A 22,847-nucleotide genomic window follows, 5' to 3' on the forward strand; every position below is an offset into this window, starting at 1 on the left:
CATAAACATGCTGACAGAGATGCAGAGAAATACGCAAGAAAAATGGGATGAAGTCCGGAAAGAGATCACAGATGCCAGAAAGGAGATCGCAGAAATGAAACAAACTCTGGAAGGGTTTATAAGCAGAATGGATAGAATGCAAGAGGCCATTGATGGAATTGAAATCAGAGAACAGGAACGCATAGAAGCTGACATAGAGAGAGACAAAAGGATCTCCAGGAATGAAACAATATTAAGAGAACTGTGTGACCAATCTAAAAGGAACAATATCCGTATTATAGGGGTCCCAGAAGAAGAAGAGAGAGGAAAAGAGATGGAAAGTATCTTAGAAGAAATAATTGCTGAAAACTTCCCCACACTGGGGGAGGAAGTAATCAAACAGACCACGGAAATACACAGAACCCCCAACAGAAAGGATCCAAGAAGGGCAACACCAAGACACATAATAATTAAAATGGCAAAGATCAAGGACAAGGAAAGAGTGTTAAAGGCAGCTAGAGAGAAAAAGGTCACCTATAAAGGGAAGCCCATCAGGCTAACGTCAGATTTCTCAACAGAAACCCTACAGGCCAGAAGAGAATGGCATGATATATTTAATACAATGAAACAGAAGGGCCTTGAACCAAGGATACTGTATCCAGCACGACTATCATTCAAATATGACGGTGGGATTAAACAATTCCCAGACAAACAAAAGCTGAGGGAATTTGCTTCCCACAAACCACCTCTACAGAACATCTTACAGGGACTGCTCTAGATGGGAGCACTCCTAGAAGGAGCACAGCACAAAACACCCAACATATGAAGAATCGAGGAGGAGGAACAAGAAGGGAGAGAAGAAAAGAATCTCCAGACAGTGTATATAACAGCTCAATAAGCGAGCTAAGTTAGGCAGTAAGATACTAAAGAGGCTAACCTTGAACCTTTGGTAACCACGAATTTAAAGCATGCAATGGCAATAAGTACATATCTTTCAATAGTCACCCTAAATGTTAATGGGTTGAATGCACCAATCAAAAGACACAGAGTAACAGAATGGATAAAAAAGCAAGACCCATCCATATGCTGCTTACAAGAGACTCACCTCAAACCCAAAGACATGTACAGACTAAAAGTCAAGGGATGGAAAAACATATTTCAAGCAAACAACAGTGAGAAGAAAGCAGGGGTTGCAGTACTAATATCAGACAAAATAGACTTCAAAACAAAGAAAGTAACAAGAGATAAAGAAGGACACTACATAATGATAAAGGGCTCAGTCAAACAAGAGGATATAACCATTATAAATATATATGCACCCAACACAGGAGGACCAGCATATGTGAAACAAATACTAACAGAACTAAAGGGGGATATAGACTGCAATGCATTCATTCTAGGAGATTTCAACACACCACTCACCCCAAAGGATAGATCCACTGGGCAGAAAATAAGTAAGGACACGGAAGCACTGAACAACACAGTAGAGCAGATGGACCTAATAGACATCTATAGAACTCTACATCCAAAAGCAGCGGGATATACATTCTTCTCAAGTGCACATGGAACATTCTCCAGAGTAGACCACATACTAGGCCACAAAAAGAGCCTCAGAAAATTCCAAAAGATTGAAATCCTACCAAACAACTTTTCAGACCACAAAGGCATAAAACTAGAAATAAACTGTACAAAGAAAGCAAAGAGGCTCACAAACACATGGAGGCTTAACAACACGCTCCTCAATAATCAATGGATCAATGACCAAATCAAAATGGAGATCCAGCAATATATGGAAACAAATGACAACAACAACACTAAGCCCCAACTTCTGTGGGACACAGCAAAATCAGTCTTAAGAGGAAAGTATATAGCAATCCAAGCATATTTAAAAAAGGAAGAGCAACCCAAAATGAATGGTCTAATGTCACAATTATCGAAATTGGAAAAAGAAGAACAGATGAGGCCTAAGGTCAGCAGAAGGAGGGACATAATAAAGATCAGAGAAGAAATAAATAAAATTGAGAAGAATAAAACAATAGCAAAAATCAATGAAACCAAGAGCTGGTTCTTCGAGAAAATAAACAAAATAGATAAGCCTCTAGCCAGACTTATTAAGAAGAAAAGAGAGTCAACACAAATCAACAGTATCAGAAACGAGAAAGGAAAAATCACGACGGACACCACGGAAATGCAAAGAATTATTAGAGAATACTATGAAAACCTATGTGCTAACAAGCTGGGAAACCTAGGAGAAATGGACAACTTCCTAGAAAAATATAACCTTCCAAGATTGACCCAGGAAGAAACAGAAAATCTAAACAGACCAATTACCAGCAACGAAATTGAAGAGGTAATCAAAAAACTACCAAAGAACAAACCCCCGGGCCAGATGGATTTACCTCGGAATTTTATCAGACATACAGGGAAGACATAATACCCATTCTCTTTAAAGTTTTCCAAAAAATAGAGGAGGAGGGGATACTCCCAAACTCATTCTATGAAGCTAACATCACCCTAATACCAAAACCAGGCAAAGACCCCACCGAAAAACAAAACTACAGACCAATATCCCTGATGAACGTAGATGCAAAAATACTCAACAAAATATTAGCAAACCGAATTCAAAAATACATCAAAAGGATCATACACCATGACCAAGTGGGATTCATTCCAGGGATGCAAGGATGGTACAACATTCGAAAGTCCATCAACATCATCCACCACATCAACAAAAAGAAAGACAAAAACCACATGATCATCTCCATAGATGCTGAAAAAGCATTTGACAAAGTTCAACATCCATTCATGTTAAAAACTCTCGGCAAAATGGGAATAGAGGGCAAGTACCTCAACATAATAAAGGCCATCTATGATAAACCCACAGCCAACATTATATTGAACTGCGAGAAGCTGAAAGCATTTCCTCTGAGATCGGGAACTAGACAGGGATGCCCACTCTCTCCACTGTTATTTAACATAGTACTGGAGGTCCTAGCCATGGCAATCAGACAAAATAAAGAAATACAAGGAATCCAGATTGGTAAAGAAGAAGTTAAACTGTCACTATTTGCAGATGACATGATACTGTACATAAAAAACCCTAAAGACTCCACCCCAAAACTACTAGAACTGATATAGGAATACAGCAAAGTTGCAGGATACAAAATCAACACACAGAAATCTGTGGCTTTCCTATATACTAACAATGAACCAACAGAAAGAGAAATCAGGAAAACAATTCCATTCACAATTGCATCAAAAAAAATAAAATACCTAGGAATAAACCTAACCAAAGAAGTGAAAAACTTATACTCTGAAAACTACAAGTCACTCTTAAGAGAAATTAAAGGGGACACTAACAGATGGAAACTCATCCCATACTCGTGGCTAGGAAGAATTAATATCGTCAATATGGCCATCCTGCCCAAAGCAATATACAGATTTGATGCAATCCCTATGAAACTACCAGCAACATTCTTCAATGAACTGGAACAAATAATTCAAAAATTCATATGGAAACACAAAAGACCCCGAATAGCCAAAGCAATCCTGAGAAAGAAGAATAAAGTAGGGGGAATCTCACTCCCCAACTTCAAGCTCTACTATAAAGCCATAGTAATCAAGACAATTTGGTACTGGCACAAGAGCAGAGCCACAGACCAATGGAACAGACTAGAGAATCCAGACATTAACCCAGACATATATGGTCAATTAATATTTGATAAAGGAGCCATGGACATACAATGGCGAAATGACAGTCTCTTCAACAGGTGGTGCTGGAAAAACTGGACAGCTACATGTAGGAGAATGAAACTGGACCATTGTCTAACCCCATATACAAAAGTAAACTCAAAATGGATCAAAGACCTGAATGTAAGCCATGAAACCATTAAACTCTTGGAAGAAAACATAGGCAAAAACCTCTTAGACATAAACATGAGTGACCTCTTCTTGAACATATCTCCCCGGGCAAGGAAAACAACAGCAAAAATGAGTAAGTGGGACTATATTAAGCTGAAAAGCTTCTGTACAGCAAAAGACACCATCAATAGAACAAGAAGGATCCCTACAGTATGGGAGAATATATTTGAAAATGACACATCCGATAAAGGCTTGACGTCCAGAATATATAAGGAGCTCTCACGCCTCAACAAACAAAAAACAAATAACCCAATTAAAAAATGGGCAGAGGAACTGAACAGACAGTTCTCCAAAAAAGAAATACAGATGGCCAACAGACACATGAAAAGATGCTCCACATCGCTAATTATCAGAGAAATGCAAATTAAAACTACAATGAGGTATCACCTCACACCAGTAAGGATGGCTGCCATCCAAAAGACAAACAACAACAAATGTTGGCGAGGCTGTGGAGAAAGGGGAACCCTCCTACACTGCTGGTGGGAATGTAAGTTAGTTCAACCATTGTGGAAAGCAGTATGGAGGTACATCAAAATGCTCAAAACAGACTTACCATTTGACCCAGGAATTCCACTCCTAGGAATTTACCCTAAGAACGCAGCAATCAAGTTTGAGAAAGACAGATGCACCCCTATGTTTATTGCAGCACTATTAGCCAAGAATTGGAAGCAACCTAAATGTCCATCAATAGATGAATGGATAAAGAAGATGTGGTACATATACACAATGGAATACTACTCAGCTATAAGAAAATAGATGAATGGATAAAGAAGATGTGGTACATATACACAATGGAATACTACTCAGCTATAAGAAAAGGGCAAATCCAATCATTTGCAGCAACATGGATGGAGCTGGAGGGTATTATGCTCAGTGAAACAAGCCAAGCGGAGAAAGAGAAATACCAAATGATTTCACTTATCTGTGGAATATAAGAACAAAGGAAAAACTGAAGGAACAAAACAGCAGCAGAATCACAGAACTCAAGAATGGACTAACAGGTACCAAAGGGAAAGGGACTGGGGAGGATGGGTGGGTAGGGAGGGATAACGGGGGGAGAAGTAGGGGGGTATTAAGATTAACATGCATGGGGGGGTAGGAGAAAAGGGAGGGCTGTACAACACAGAGAAGGCAAGTAGTGATTCTATAACATTTTGCTATGCTGATGGACAGTGACTGTAAAGGGGTTTATAGGGGAGACCTGGTATAGGGGAGAGCCTAGTAAACATAATATTCGTCATGTAAGTGTAGATTAGTGATAGCAAAAAAAAAAAAAAAAAGGGCAGTTCCTGTGTGGTAACCTCCAACGAGTTCTACACAAGGGTATAAAGGGCATATAAACGTGTAGGCAAAGGGTCTGTTTGTGTTTATACAGAGGATCAAAGCCTAATTGTGCTACCCCGAAAATGAACTAAGATACGATATGAAAAAGAACTTCCAACATCTGCACTCTCTGGAAGACTCATGCCAGAAGATGATCATCAAAAAACCCCAACAAAGATCCACGCACTGCTACAGCTGTAGATGCACTCATCCCACCAGTTCCTGGACTTGCCATGGGAATGAGGAAGGAGATATCTAAGCTGGCCTGTGCATACAGTAAAACAACAAATTTGACTGGATCTATACTGTTGGAACTCAACCAAGAATTTGGAGAAGTGCAAATTGTAGCGCTCCAAAGTCTTACAACTACAAACTATTTACTGTTAAAAGAACATATGGCATGTGAACAGTCCCCAGGAATGGGCTGTTTTAATTTGTCTGATTTCTCTCAGACTGTTCAAGTTCAGTTGGACAATATCCACCATATCATAGATAAGTTTTCACAAATGCCTAAGGTGCCTTAATGGTTTTCTTGGTTTCACTGGAGATGGCTGGTAATTACAGATATGCTTTGGTTATGTAACTATACTCCTATTATGTTAATGTGTGTGTGCAATTTAAGTAGTAGCTTAAAACCTATACATGCTGAAGTTACTCTACAAGAAGATATATCAAAGAAATAATCCATCTTCCCATGTTTTCTTCTGCCTGCTACTTCTATAGCTTTTCTTCTTCCTTCCTAATTACAACCCTTAAATAGAATTCGTGCCTCATATTAAATTTACCGAGTATCATAATTCTTCCAAGTGGTAAAGATACCTCAAGACAAATGCTGGGCATAGAAGCCACAGGGCATAAATCTGCAAAGAAGTAAAAAGCTAACTTTTTCAAACAATAAGGCTTCTCTCTCACTTACCAACTTCACATTTCCCTGTATGGCCCCGGAAGATGACTGGTTAGCCAGAGACGGGTAAGATTCCTCAAGGGAGGAACAACCTAAGACAGGCACAGTCGCAGGGGGGCCATCAGGTGAGAAATTGGGGATCAACAGAGGTGAGGCTTAGAACCTCACCCCCCCGTTCGGAGAGAAATCTTCTGCATACGTGGATGTTTTATTGCCTTGGTCTAGCTTGGATTAACACATAGTCTACAGGCACACCCCTGATCATCTACATGTGCTCTCTTACAACACTAAACTATGTTTTCTACCTTTATCTTGTATCTACCTACCACTTCAGCATTTTATTAAAAATAATAATAATAAAGAGAGAAATGTGGTATCCACATATAAATCAAGTATAAAAACCAAATGAGTATTCATATTTGAACTGACTGTTTAGAGTTCATAATGCATGAGCAAAACCGAAAGTTTCTGTGATGACTGCCCTTGTACTGTTCACTATGTAACTTATTCATTATGTAAGAATTTGTTCTACATGTAAAAACTTGTTTGTTATGCCTCAGAAGATTGGAGACTGACAAAAATTAGGCTTGGGGTGGATTAATGATTGTGCATTGAGCATTGACTCCCCTATACAGAATTTTATTGTCGTTAACAACCATTTGATCAATAAATATGAGAGATGCCCTCACAAAAAAAAAAAAAAAAAAAAAAAGGACAGACTTCCAATTTTAAAATAAATTAGTAACCGGGATGTAATGTATAGCATAAGGAATATAGTCAAGATATTGTAACAGCCTGGTAGGGTGATAGCTGGAACCTAGAATTATGTATATAAATGTTCTACCACTGTGTTGTACACTTGAAACTCATGTAATGTAATACTGTGTGTCAGCTACCCTTCAATAAAAAATAATTATTTTAAAAAAAAAAGTCAAAACTTGGATAACTGTAAAAAAAAAAATTTTTTTTCTAATTAATATTCTCAAAAGGAGATATAGAAATAGAGAATTATCACTGGGTACACATCACAGTAATTTTTATTTTATTTTGGTATCATCAATATACAATTACATGAGCAACATTATGGGTACTAGACTCCATCCATCATCTAGTCCCCACCACATACTCAATTACAGTCACTGTCCATCAGTGTAGTAAGATGCTACAGAATCACTATTTGTCTTCTCTTTGTTATACTGCCATCCCCATGCCCAAACCCCTACATTATGTGTGCTGATCATAATGCCCCTTTTTCCCCCTTATCCTCCTTCCCACCCATCATCTCCAGTCCCTTTGGTAACTGTTAGCCCATTCTTGGGTTCTGTGAGTCTGCTGCTCTTTTGTTCCTTCAGGTTTTGCTTTGTTCTTATACTCCACAAATGAGTGAAATCATTTGATACTTGTCTTTCTCCGCCTTGCTTATTTCACTGAGCATAATACCCTCTAGCTCCATCAATGTTGTTGCAAATGATAGGATTTGTTTTCTTCTTATGGCTGAACAATATTTCATTGTGTATATGTACCACATCTTCTTTATCCATTCATCTACTGATGGACACTTAGGTTGCTTCCATCTCTTGGCTATTGTAAATAGTGCTGCCATAAACATAGGGGTGCATCTGTCTTTTTCAAACTGGTCTCCTGCATTCTTAGGGTAAATTCCTAGAAGTGGAATACCTGGGTCAAATGGTATTCTATTTTTAGTTTTTTGAGGAACCTCCATGCTGCTCTCCACAATGGTTGAACTAATTTACATTCCAACCATCCTCGCCAACATTTGTTGTTCCTTGTCTTTGGCTGGTGGCCACCCTAACTGGTGTGAGGTGATATCTCATGGTTTAAATTTGCATTTCTCTGTTGATTAGTGATGTGAAGCATCTTTTCATATGCCTGTTGGCCATCTGAATTTCTTCTTTGGAGAAGTGTCTGTTCAGATCCTTTGCCCATTTTTTAGTTGGATTATTTGCTGTTTGTTTGTTAAGTTGAACGAGTTTTTTAAAAATATATTTTGGATGTCAACCCCTTATTTTATATGTCATTTATGAATATATTCTCCAATACTGTAGGTTGCCTTTTTGTTCTACTGATGGTGTCCTTTGCTGTACAGAAGCTTTTTAGTTTGATGTAGTCCCACTTGTACATTTTTTTTACATGAGGAACATTATGTTTACTAGACTCCCACCTTCACCAAGTCACCCCTGCATACCCCATTAGTCACTGTTCATCAGCTGTAAAATCACTACTTGTCTTCTCTGTGTTGCACAGCCCTCCCCGTGCCCACCCCCACATTATACATGCTAATCGTAATGCCCCCTTTCTTTTTCCCCACCCTTATCCCTCCCTTCCCACCCATCCTCCCCAGTCCCTTTCCCTTTGGTAACTGTTAGTCCTTTCTTGGGTTCTGTGATTCTGATTCTGTTTTGTTCCTTCAGTTTTCCTTTGTTCTTACACTCCACAGATGAGTGAAATCATTTGGCACTTGTCTTTCTCTGCCTGGCTTATTTCACTGAGCATAATAGCCTCTAGCTCCATCCATGCTGTTGCAAATGGTAGGATTTTTCCTCTAAAGGCTGAATAATATTCCATTGTGTATATGTACCACCTCTTCTTTATCCATTCATCTACTGATGGACACTTAGGTTGCTTCCATGTCTTGGCTATTGTAAATAGTGCTGTAATAAACATAGGGGTGCATATGTCTTTTTGTATCTGGGATCCTGTATTCTTAGGGTAAATTCCTAGGACTGAATTCCTGGTTCAAATGGTTTTTCTATTTTTTAGTTTTTTGAGGAAGCTTTCCACAATGGTTGAACTAATTTACATTCCCACCAGCAGTGTAGGAGGGTTCTCTTTTCTCCACAACCTTGCCAACATTTGTTGTTGTTTGTCTTTTGGATGTTAGACATCCTTACTTGTGTGAGGCGATATCTCACTGTGGTTTTAATTTGCATTTCTCTGATGACTAGCAATGTGGAGCATCTTTCATGTGCCTGTTGGCCATCTGAATTTCTTTTTTGGAGAACTGTCTGTTCAGTTCCTCTGCCCATTTTTTAATTGGATTGTTCACTTTTTGTTTGTTGAGGTGCATGAGCTCTTTATATATTTTGGATGTCAACCCTTCATCGGATCTGTCATTTATGAATACATTCTCCCATACTGTAGGATGCCTTTTTGTTCTATTGATGGGGTGTCCTTTGCTGTACAGAAGCTTTTCAGCTTGATATAGTCCCACTTACTCATTTTTGCTTTTGTTTCCCTTGCCTGGGGAGATATGTTCATGAAGAAGTTGCTCATGTTTATGTCCAAGAGAGTATTGCCTATGATTTTTTCTAAGATTTTATGGTTTCATGACTTATATTCAGGTGTCTGATCCTTTTTGAGTTTACTTTTGTATATGGTGTTAGGAAGTAATCCAGTTTCATTCTCTTAATTGCAGCTGTCCAGTTTTGCCAACACCAGCTGTTGAGAGGCTGTCATTTCCCCATTGTATATCCATGGCTCCTTTATCATATATTAATGAACCATATATGTTTGGGTTAATATCTGGATTCTCTATTCTGTTCCATTGGTCTGTGGCTCTGTTTTTGTGCCAGTACCAAATTGTCTATATTACTGTGGCTTTGTAGTAGAGCTTGAAGTTGGGAAGCAAGATCCCCCCTGCTTTATTTTTCCTTCTCAGGATTGCTTTGGCTATTCGGGGTCTTTGGTGGCTCCATATGAATTTTAAAACTATTAGTTCCCATTCATTGAAGAATGCTGCTGATTTTTTTATAGGGATTGCATTGAATCTGTAGATTGCTTTAGGCAGGATGGCCATTTTTACAGTATTAATTATTCCTACTCAAGAGCATGGGATAAATTTCCATTTATTAGTTTCCTCTTTAAGTTTTCTTTAGAGTGTTATGTAGTTTTCAGGGTATAGGTCTTTTACTTCCCTGGTTAGATTTATTCCTAGGTATTTTATTCTTTTTAGTGCAATTGTGAATGGAATTTTCCTGATTTATCTTTCTGCTAGTTCATCAGTGTATAGGAATGCAACATATTTCTGGGTGATAATTTTGTATCCTGCAACTTTGCTGAATTCAGATATTCATTCTAGTAGTTTTGGAGTGGATTCTTTAGGATTTTTTATGTACAATATCATGTCATCTGCAAACGGACAGTTTGATTTCTTCCTTACCAATATGGATGCCTGTTATTTATTTGTGTTGTCTGATTGCCATGGCTAGGACCTCCAGTACTATATTCAATAAAAGCGGGGAGTGTGGGCATCCTTGTCTTGTTCCTGGTCTTAGGAGAAAAGCTTTCAGCTTCTTGCTGTTAAGTATGATATTGGCTGTGGATTTGTCATATATGGTCTGTATTGTGTTGAGGTACTTTCCCTCTATACCCATTTTGTTGAGAGTTTTTCTCACAAATGGATGTTGAATTTTGTTGTATGCTTTTTCAGCAACTATGGGGAAGATCACGAGGTTTTTGTCTTTCTTTTTGTTGATGTGGTGGGTGATGTTGTATTTTCATATGTTGTACCATCCTAGCATCCCTGAGATGAATCCCACTTGTTCATGGTGTATGATCCTCTGGATATATTTGTGAATTCGCTTTGCTAATGCTTTTTTGAGTATTTTTGCATCTTTATTTATCAGGGATATTGGTCTGTAGTTTCCTTTTTTTGTGATGTCTTTGCCTGGTTTTGGTAGTAGAGTAATTCTGGCTTCATAGAAAGAGTTTGGGAATATTCCCTCCTCTTCTATTGTTTGGAAAACTTTAAGGAGAATTGGTATTATGTCTTCTCTAAACATCTGATAAAATTCAGTGGCAAATCCATCTGGTCTGGGAGTTTTGTTCTTGGGTAGTTTTTTGAATACTGATTCAATTTCGTTGCTGGTAATTGTTCTGTTTAGGTTTTTTGTTTCTCCTTTAGTCAGTCTTGGAAGGTTGTATTTTTCTAGAAAGTTGTCCATTTCTTCTAGGTTATCCAGTTTGTTCACATATAATTTTCATAGTATTTTCTAATAATTCTTTGTTACTGTGCTTTTTTCTCCCTATTATTTGCATGAAATATCTTTTTCCATCCCTTCACTTTTAGTCTGTGTATGTCTGTCAGTTTGAGGTGAGTCTCTTGTAGGCAGCATATAGATGGGTCTTGCTTTTTGAGCCATTCTATTACTCTGTGTCTTTAGGTTGGTACATTCAGTCAATACCATTTAGGGTGATTATCAATAGATATGTACTTATTGCCATTGCAGGCTTTGGATTTGTGATTACCAGAGATTCTAGGGTAGCTTCTTTACTGTCTAACTGTCTAACTTAACTCACTTATATTACACTATTATAAACACAGTCTGATGATTCTTTATTTCTCACCATTTGTTTTCTTCCTCCTCCACTCTTTGTATGTTGCGTGTTTTATTCTGTACTCTTTATGTTTCCCTTGACTGATTTTGTGGATGGATGATTTAATTTTACATTTATTTAGTATTTGATTGGTCTACTCTCTTTGCTATCATTTTATTTTCTCTGATGACATCTAATTAGCAATCTAGAGCAATCCCTTTAAAATCTACTGTACAGATGGGTTGTGGGAGGTAAATTCCCCCAACTTTTGTTTATCTTGGAATTGTTTAATCCCTCCTTCCAATTTAAATGATGATCTTCCTGAATGCAATATTCTTGGTTCAAGGCCCTTCTGTTTCATTGCATTGAATATATCAAGCCATTCCCTTCTGGCCTGTAAGGTTTCTGCTGAGAAGTCTGATGATAGCCTGATGGGTTTTCCTTTGTAGGTGTTCTTTTTTCTCTCTGGCTGCTTTTAATACTCTGTCCTTGTCTTTGATCTTTGCCATTTTAATTATTATATGTCTTGGTGTTGTCCTCCTTGGGTCCCTTGTGTTGGGAGATATGTGGAGTTCCATGGTCTGAGAGACTATTTCCTTCCCCAGATTGGGGAATTTTTCCACAATTATTTCTTCAGAGACGCTTTCAATCTCTTTTTCTCTCTCTTCTTCTGGTACTCCTATAATGCAGATATTGTTCCGTTTCAATTGGTCACACAATTCTCTTAATATTCTTTCATTCCTAAATCCTTTTATCTCTCCCTGCCTCAGCTTCTCTTTATTCCTGCTTTCTGATTTCTATTCCATTAATAATCTGTTCCACCTGATCCAGTATGCTCTTAAATCCTTCCATTGTTTGTTTCATTTCTGTGATCTCCCTCTGGAATTCATCCCTTAGCTCTTGCGTGTTTCTCTGTAGCTCCATCAGCATGCTTATGACTTTTATTTTGAATTATTTTTCAGGAAGATTGGTGATTTCAGTCTCACTAGGCCCTTCTTTCTGTTGTTTGAGGGATTTTTGACTGAACAAGGTTCTTCTGAATTTCCATGGTGATAGAAGTGATTGCCGGTGAGTGGCACATGTGTCAGCTGGGAGAACAAAGTCCCTTCCTGCTTGCTGGTCGCCTTGCCTATCTCTGCTACCTGTGCCATTCCACTGCACACAGGGAGCGGCCTCTGGGTTAGTTTCCTGAGCTGCTGTGGGTGGGGCGGCCCTTGGGATGACCTAGGTCACTGGTGGGGTCACTGGCCCACAGCATGTGTGCACCGCCAGAACGGAACCTCTTTGTTCCTCCTGGACTCTGGGCTTGTCTCCTCTGTCTGTGCCAGTCAACCATGTACAGGGGGCAGCCTCTTGTTCTGGGACAGTTAGATGCATGCATGGAGAAGCTTCTGGGTGGTTGCTGTGGGCAGGGCTGCTCCCTGGCTGTTCCATAGCAATGGCAGGTTAGCTGGTTTGCTTGCAGTGCCAGCAGGGGGGATGAATGGCAGGCTGATTATCGCTGTGAGGGGCTTTGGAGCTGTGTTGCCACCCATGGAGTTAGGGTGCCTGAAGTTCCTTAAAGTTCCCAGCCTGCTGGGCTGAGTGTGCCATGATGATTTTGTCCACCTGTTAAAACCTTTTCCCTTTAGGACTTTTAAAGGACCCACTTTTCTTTTGTCCTAGGGCAGCCAGCTGTGGAAACCTGTTCACAGTTTTAGTCTCAGATTTTGCTTTTCTGTTCCTCTAATATCCAGTACACCAACCATGCAATGAGTGTCCGTGCCCCCAGTGCAGATTACACGGCTGCTTATTTAGCAGTCCTAGGCTTTCACTCCCTCCCCACTCTGATTCTTTTCTTCCCATTGGTGAGCTGGGGTGGGGGGAGTGCTCATGTCCCTCTGGGTCACGGCTTTCTAGCTTACCCTTTCCTGTGAGATGTTGAGTTCTTGCAGATGTAGATGTAGCCTGGCTGGTGTATTGTATCTTCTGGTCACTCTTTTAGGAATAGATTTATTTGCTGTATTTTCAAAATATATATGGTTTGGGGAGGAGATTTACACCACCCTACTCACACTGCATCTTTAGAATCTCTACTGTAGTAATTTTTAGAGGCAAGATATACCAATGAATACTAAAATTAGTGGGTAAAATTTTTATAATAAATAGAATCTGTGTAGTTTCAGAGTATCTTGTTTAAGATACTTCTATTAACTACAGAGGAAAAGATAATAACTTTACAGAGGAGAAATTCAGCAGACACCATCTTAATCAAGTAATTAAGGTTAACATCTACAGTAGTATGATACAGTGACATTATAAATCTCTTGTTAAAAAGAAAGACACACTACTATTTTAATTCTTGCCAAACAAGGCATAACCTCATTTCAAGCATGAGAAAACATAAGACAAATCCAGATTGAGGGACAAACTACAAAATAACTGATCAGTAGTCTTCAAAAGTATCAAGGCAACAAAAGACCAAAATAGAACTAAATGCAATGTGAGATACTGGATGTTATCCTGGGACAGGAAAAGAACATCAGTTTAATTAACGATACATTTCCAATGTTAATTTTCTGTTCTTATTAATTTTACTATGGTTATATAGGATGTTAACATTAGAGGAAACATGTTCAGGGATAAACGGAAACTATATGTATATTTAAAAAAATTAACCGACTCTTTTTTTGTGGGGAAAGTTTTTTTTATTGAGATATAGTTGTAATATAACAGGAAGTTTGTACATTTTGACCCCCTTCATCCATTTTTCTCCTCTGTCACCAGCGTTTAGTACTATCAATCTATTCTCTATATAAGTTTCTTTTTTTTGGTTTCCACATATAGGTGAGAATATCTGTATTTGCCTCTCTAACTTATTTCGCTTAGTATAATGCCCTCAAGGTCCATCTATGTTGTTGCAAATGGCAGTATTTCTTTCTTTGTAATGGATGAATAATAATCTGTGTGTGTGTGTGTGTGTGTGTGTGTGTGTGTGTGTGTGTGTGCATACCATATTTTCTTTGTATGGTCATCCACTGATGGACACTTGGGTTGTCAATCGACTTTTATTTTTACAACAATTTTTGATCTACAGGAAAATTGAGCAAGTAGTGCAGAGAGTTCCCATATATGCACCATCTTCCTACCAGTTTCCCCTATTAACTTGCATTAGTGTGGTACATATGCTAGAATTAAAAAATGAATACTAATGTATTACTATTAACTGAATATTTAACATTAACTTTTGCTTTTTGTGTTGTACGGTCTTCCGGTTTTGACAAATACACAATGTAATGTGTCTGCCATTACAGTATTGTACAGATGAGTTTCACTGCTCTAAAACATCATCCCTACCTCTCTTCCCCACTCCCAAAGCCCTGGCAACCACTGATTTCTTTTTAGCATCTCCACAGTTTTGCCTTTTTCTAGAATGTCATAAATTGTAATCATAGTATGTAGCCTTTTCAGACTGGCTTCTTTCACTTAGTAATAAACATTTAAGTTTCCTGCATGTCTTTTTGTGACTTAGTACCTCATTTTTTAAAATCACTGAATCATACATCTTTGTATGGATGTACCACAGTTTGTTTATCCATTCATTTATTGAAGGACATCTCCCTTGCTTCCAATATTTGGCAATTATGAATAAAGCCACTATAAACATTTGTGCACAGGTTTTTGTGTGGATATAAATTTTTAACTCAATTAGATAAATACCAAGGAGCATGATTGCTTGATTGTATGGTAAGACTAATTTAATTTTGTAATAAAACAGCCAAACTGTGTTCCAAAGTTGCTATATCATTTTGTATTTCCACCACAGTGAATTAGAGAGTTCCTGTTGCTTCACATCCTTAGCAGCATTTGGTGTTGCCATTGTTTTGGATTTTAGCCATTCTAATAGGTATGTATTGATATCTCACTGTTTCATTTTGCAGTCTCTAATGACATATGATGTTCAGCATCTTTTCATATTCTTATTTTCCAACTATATATTTTTTGGTGAGATGTCTGTGTTTCTCAGATCTTTTGTCCCCTTTTAAATTGGGTTATTTTCTTATTGAATTTTAAGAGTTCTTTGCATATTTTGGATGTAAATACATGTTCAACAAATACTGCCTCCCCCCCAGCCCCCAGGTCTATGGCTTGTCTTTTACCTTATATTTTGAAGGTGAATATTTTAATAAAGAACAGAGATCAGCAGAATTATCAAATGCTGTCTTCGATGGCTACACTATATACATAGATATATGTCACTATAAATGTTCCAATTTTATTTTAAGTGGGGTTAGATCTTTCTACAGAGCCATCATGAACAGAGCCTTTTTGTTGTCCTTGAAAAGAACCAATATCATTTCAGGATCTAATTCAAGAAAATGCTTCATCCAGAGTTATATAAGAGAGATTTTTCTATATTCCTTCCCTTAGGTCTATAAAAGGTTGGGAATGATACCAGTACTGTGGATTTTTCAGTAACAATGATGGCAAACTTTGTAACTGAGAATAGATCTCTTGTATTATCCAAAGCCTGGTCATGTCAAGTTTATCTTTTTCCCAAGATTGAGACCATAGATCTTCCTTTTCTGCCTGGCTTGGAATTACTTCAGCTGGCAAAAAATGTCATTTGCTCACTAGTTGCAGCATATCATAGGTCTTTTTAGAGAAATAAATGTACTTGGGCCTTATGTTTCCACTGTTTGATGTTGGAGTCTTGTGACTAAACCAGTAATTAAAGAAGTTGTAATGTCAAACACATATTTTCCCTGGGCACTGTGTGTTGGAGTGAGGCACAGAAAGTTTTCCTCTGTCAACAGCTTGGATCAGATGAGTAAGAGTTTACAACAGCCAAAAACAGCCTTGGTTCATCATACTTCAAACTTCTGTATAAAAGTAGTTTCAGTCAGATTCCAGTAGAATGTGACTTAGGGGTAGATTCTCCAAGTAGTATTTAAAGTCCAGATTTGTCTTAAGAACCATTCCTCAAAGTAGACCTCTAGTTGGTTCCTAGTCTCAGGATTGGATTTTAGGCTGGTAATTAGAAGAGTTCTAGACTCATTCTCTAGATATGAGAATCTGATTATCAAAAGGGTCCCTTCTACATTGTAAGATTACCACCTTCGCAAGCTGTTTTCTGTAGTAAATACCATTGGTATCTTTGGATATTTATATGTAGGAAGAAATGTGCTAGGCACTGGAGTGGGATGGAATGATGAGCTTATTTCTAATCTTGGGAAGGCTGATGCAAGGTAATAAAAGTAACAGATGTATAATTAGCCAGCCAGATGTCCTACTACTAAGTACATGCTAGGAATCTGACTTTCACCAATTTATGGGCATTTTTAAGCTTTTATCTTCTCTTATTTAAATGAGATAATAATATATCATATTTTAATTAGATTAATATGAGTATTATATTTTCATATCTTCTTATTATATTTGTTATTTATATTATAATTAAAATGATCTTTTATTATGTAATAATCATATGATATATAAAATAAAAATGAGAATAATAACCCTCATGGAGTCTCAGCAAGGATTCAAGGAAATAATGCTTGTAAAGTTTATAAGTAATAAATAATATTTGCAAGGCTTTTAATACAGTGACACACAGCTGAAAGAGAGAAGAATATGCCACCCATAATATGCCTGTAACTCCTGGGGGAAAAATATCTTCCCTGCCCAGGGCAAGCTACCTCTGAAGCCAAAATCAGTCAAAGGGAGAAATAAAGTGGGAGAGACCCATTTATTGCTTACAAGCAGCTGTCACTTCTGTTCACCTGTGTGTCTCACAACCTGGCTGCAAAAAAAGTCCCCACCCAAACTCTCTGGTCCAGATATGGCCTTGCTCCCCCTTGTAATCACCTATTGATATGGAGATGGACTACTTCTTTCCACCCCTTGGAAACAGTTATTGATATGGAGATGACTAAGGCCAGGCAACAGATTCTGGAAATGTTGCAATTTTACCCACAATGCCCCTTTGGCATATTGATTATTTTGAATTAAAGTTACATTAAGAAGCAGCCAGTGCAAAGGCACTCTGATCCTCCTTTGTCCTGCTAAAAGCAGGAAATAAATCTCCTACGTTAAAAGTACCCTCTCTGTACCAGGAAGTTAGAGGCATTCTTAACACCAGAGATAGGGAATTTAAGGCTAGGAGGCTGTATGAACAGACCTTATTACTGCTTCACAAATTTCAAGCTCAAACCCTTTGGTCTTTTCAGTTCTTTACAAGTTATTTTTTTCCTTGGCTCAAAGGTATAAAAGCTACCTGTTTTGGTCACTTCTTTGGGTCTCATATTTTTATGGGCTACTGTATACACATAATTCAATTTTTTCTCCAGTTAATCTGCCTTATCTTGACATTATTAGACCAGTCAAAGAACCTAGAAGGAAAGATGGGAAATATTTTCCTTCCCTACGGATCCAACACTCAATAAAATTTAGCCATTAGTAATATGGAGATTAGAGCCTTGTTGAAAGAATAGTAATTATAGTTGTTAATTAAGAAATCCATGATACCTGTCAGAAGATATGCTAAAGGTGATTATTTCTCTAAGACTTTAAAGAAGTAAAGGTAGATGTGCATAGGAAATGGAGAGCTTGAGAAAGCCTGGCTGAAAGCGCCTTATGCATGTGGTGGGGTCTTATTCATAGCTCCTCTCCTGCTATGTCAGGGCGCTTAGCTTATAAAATGTGCTCATTGAACATTGGTCATTTGAGTTACTTCTCCTTTTAAGTTAGGAATCCCAGAGATCATTAGGGTTTGTACAGTGAGAGGATACAATCTCAGTGGAGCATAAATGGAACAAAGATGCAAAGGCAGGAACAAGAATGGCCTGAGTGCTGAGTGACCTTGATTACACTAACCCCCTCTCACATGGGCTGGCAGTGGGTAGCCAAAGGAAGCCCAGGAAGACATGGCAAGCCTTTGGGGAGGCTTAAGTACCTAGATGGAGAATAGGAACTTAATTTTAGTAGCTTTGGGTGGTTAAAAAGCAATTGAACAAGGAAGCAATGTTCATAAAATTTTAGCTAAGAAGAATCTGTGATAGTCATGCAGAATGATTAAAAGGTAGAATAGGGAAAAATTATCACTCACATGTAAGACAATGAGAATTTCAATTTCAATGGTAGAAAGCAGACTGGAAAAGGGAAAACTTTCAATATTGCAGGTTATTTACAGATACTGTTTCATTTAATCTACAGTGAAGTAAGCCTTAGCCTTATTTCACAGGTAAAGAAACCAAGGCTAAGAGAGATTACTAGTATGCATGGAACCAGAATTCAAAGCCAGGTTTTCCAAGTGCCAAGGCATGCTCTTTTGGAGGTTTTGATAGTTGATTGACTATGAAATATTTGGGGAGAAACTGAGGCTGATTTCAAATTGCTTAAGATTGGGATAATGCCCACATTATTGAGAAAAGAGAGCCAGCTTGCAAAAGATAATGAATTTAGCTTTCAAAATATTGAATCTGAGACAAGAGTAGGGAACAAAAGTGCTGAAATGTGTGAAATAATTTGAAGGACAAATTAGGGCTGAAGGTAATCATTCAGAAGCCAGTTGAAACAATGTCCTAAGCATAAAAAAGTAAAATCTTAGAGTCAGGAACATTTTAAGGGCAGGATTAAAAATTGAAATTAGAACAAAATTAGAAATTAGAACCAAAAAAGTAACAAATGATATAAGAAATGTACAAGTAGATTTTTTTTTGAAAGTAGGATCTATCAAGTGCCACTGAACTCCGAGTTTCAGGTGTTTATTTGTGTATATACATGTAGATAAGAAGGAGGGAGTCAGTGGTGAATGAATAACAACAGGCAGTGTGATATCAGAGCAAAAGACTAGCCCAGGGAATGGGAAGATCTGGGTTGCAGCCCCAGCCGTTTTTCTGTGACCTCAGTAAAATCATTAAACTTCCCTAGGACTTAGTTTACAAATTTGGGAAGTGAGGGATTTAGTAGAGATAATTCTCAAGGGTCACTGTTAGTGTTGACATTGTAAGCTAAAAGGGAATAAGTTTTCAAAACAAGACAAGGTTGGGTGCACAATTTTATGATTCATGTGTTCAATCAACATCTATGATGTCTGTGTAATTTATTACGTCTATGTCTCTGTATGTGTAGTGGGAGTGGTGAGAAAACTTGATGTCTACTGTCAAGTTAGAGAATTGAAGAGATGCTCATGGTTAATTACAAAGTAGAAATTCCCATCTGTCACAGAAAGTATTAAGAAGCTATGAAAGCTCAAAGAAAGAGAAGTTGCTTCCAACCTTGAGAAGGGAGGCAATGGTGAGGACTTGAAGGGATCTACCAATGAGCTCTCAGAAGCCTCCCACTGTAGACCCTAGTACGGATTAAGCTGAGAAACTATTCGTCAGTTAGTGAGAACCTTTAGTCCTTCTGTTGGATGTCACTATTAAATCCAAGGCAAATTTGGCCTGGTGACCAGTCTAAGAGTGCAGAAGTCAAGTCCTAGAGCTATGCTACTTACTAACTGTATGATCTTGGGCAGAATTCTTAAACCCTGCACCCTCAGTTCCTGGGTTTGTGAAATGAGATGCTGTTAGTCCCTGCTTTCCAAGGCTGCTGTAGGGAATATATGAGATAACACATTTAAGTTCTTAATGATCTGTGCATTATACTAGGTACCCAATAAATATTAGCCATTACACTTTTCATAAAGAGAAGATCCTATTAGACCATCTATTCTTACAGGTCCCGTTATGGGGGGACACTGAACTAAATTAAATGAAGTAGGTTTGATTTCTGTCTTTGTAGTTAGTTGCTTAACTTTGAGGAGTGGCTCTGTGTTGGAGCACTGCTTTATTACTTAGCTAGCCCATTTACGATTCTGCCTTATCTGTCACTTCTGCTTGCCCTGAGCTTAAGATCAGCCAGTGGGCAAAGTTTAGGGTCTTCTCAGTTCTTTTCTGACTTCTCCTGTCCTGGGCACATGCATGGCTTTCTAAATTCCCCAGCATACATGACCACTTTTGAATGCCCTAGTTTCCCACAGAAACTCTCTCCCAGGCTTTTCCTCTTGTTCAGACAAGTATCTTGTATGTCTCAACCCAAGCATAATTCTTTGTCCCATGAGGCTGCGGGTTTTTCATATCACCTTACAATGTCTTTAAGCAGTGACCACCAATTTTCTGCCCTCAGTGGAGTTTCAGTTGGAGAAAACAGGTAAGCACCTTGTTCCTTCAGGTAGCCAGCTCCTGGATAGGTTAGTTCAAGTAAACACAGTAACTTGTGAATACTGTCTGCTTTATTCCTTCCACAACCAAGGACCAGGTCTCACTACAGCACAAGGGCTGTTGTGTTCAAGCCTGCCATAGATCCCAGGAGACGGGTAGGGGCAAAAGCAAGTAAAAACATAATGTTTTCCTAACATTGAGTTGACTTCCTCTTAATTCTGCATTCACTTGGTTGCTGTAAACTTTGGTCCAGAGTTCTGACAGTTTCTGGTTGTTTAAGTTTCTACAAAGGGACAGAAGTTTGGAGCTGCCTACTCACCATCTGCTGTTGTCATTCCCCCAGTTGCTTAACAGTGGACAAATCACACTTCTCTGTATCTATTTCTTCCCTAAATGGCAACACTCAGAAAATAACTGAGGACTGTTATAAGGACCAAACATGGGTATGTATAAGGCTTTTACAAAATAAAATGTATATGAAACCTTATTTTTTAAAATGTTACCTTTTTTGTGAGCCACATCATATTTACATCAGGATTTTTTAAATGGTGGGCCAAAAATATTAACTTTAGATATGTTTTTCTTGATCTTCATTTCTACTGTTAAAAAATAAAGACACAGGCCCAACATGGTGTCACTTCTGCCAGGCCAAGTCCCCAAACCAGAGCCTAATACCTAACTTGATTGTAATTTCAACCTCTCCCAGAAATGTAGTCAGTCAGGAATTATCTGGTCAACATCAATAAGATAGTATCACATGTCTATAGTATGATCTTTTAGGAAAATAACTAGATGTATCCATGCCATACCACTTGATGTACTGATAATGTAACTTTTCTACACATACCCATTGTAGAGGAAGTATTTAAGATAACCCAAAGGGGGTTTATCAGAACACACTGATGGGCTGTGCTCAGGCCATGGTGCTCAGTAAGACTATGAATAAACTCTTTCTTATATTTAAGTCATGTTGATTTCTACCTACAAAAATATCTTTTCTTTTACCACCAGCCTGAGTAGTTCTCTAGCATCAGTAAAAGAAAAATAATGGTTTTATTTCAACATTTTATTGAACCTTTTCATATTACACAATTTACCTAAAACATTTAAAATACTAGTGGGACAAAAAAACAACTTAAAAAAACACACACACATAGAGACAAAACACCTCTTCTAGCTGAGGTAATATTGTGTAAGATTCATTGTCAAGTCACACGTTTTTATTACTGTGCTATACAACCTGGTACCAGATTAATGATAATTACTCAGAAGAAAGATATTATACATCCAGTTTATATTAGAGAAAGCAAGAGAAGAATGCAACTATTTGAAGAAGTGCCAAAGTATCATTCAAATTCAATTGCAACCTGAATCATTTCCGAGATTACTTTATTTCCTTATTTATTATTGAAAATAATTGCTTCAAACCTATCTTTCCAAGAGCTGGCAGAATAGACTTATGTTCCAAAAGATCAAGTAAGCAAACTGAGGGCAAACATCCTCCACTGTCTGTTAAAAATATATTAAAGCAGCGTATTTTGTTTTATTTTCTGAGCAGATGTATGAATACACAGAACTATTGAAGTGTTTGTGCCCAATCAGCAAAGTGAATGCTTCATGCAGTTGGTACAAAGCCAGTGCTAAAAAGACAGATGTGAGTAGTCCAACATGTCTGCAAAAGTGAGCAAGACTTCTTACCTCTCCAGTTAATTCTGGAAACACTGGCTGAATTATCAAATCCCCCATTCTATAACCATTTTGAAATTTGCTTGAATTTACTATTTCACTTTTATAACTAGAGTGCTGAGAGTTTGGAGGCTTGAATAAATGTTATAAACCTAGGGATTATTTTTCAAGGGCCCATAGAGAAGGGTGTCAAGGAAGAGATTTACATACAGATTTAGTACATCAATTCATAATTTACTTAACATAGTAAAGTTAATATTTACCAGGTTTTTCAGTTTACAGTTCAACTGATTTCAGACTATCTTATTTAATAAAGAAATCCTGGAAGGTAAGGCAAGCACATCATACTAGCTCTGTGACCAAACTCTGGCTTGTGAAGACCACTGGGCCTACAGAACATTTTAGAAGAATCTTATTCATAATACTATCAATCATGCTGAATTAAAAAATATTCTGAGCTATTATGATGTTAAGAAATATAGCCTATGGATATTTGATTTTGGCACCTATCT

This window comes from Manis pentadactyla, chromosome 2 (assembly GCF_030020395.1).
Source record: "Manis pentadactyla isolate mManPen7 chromosome 2, mManPen7.hap1, whole genome shotgun sequence".
Taxonomy (NCBI): domain Eukaryota; kingdom Metazoa; phylum Chordata; class Mammalia; order Pholidota; family Manidae; genus Manis; species Manis pentadactyla.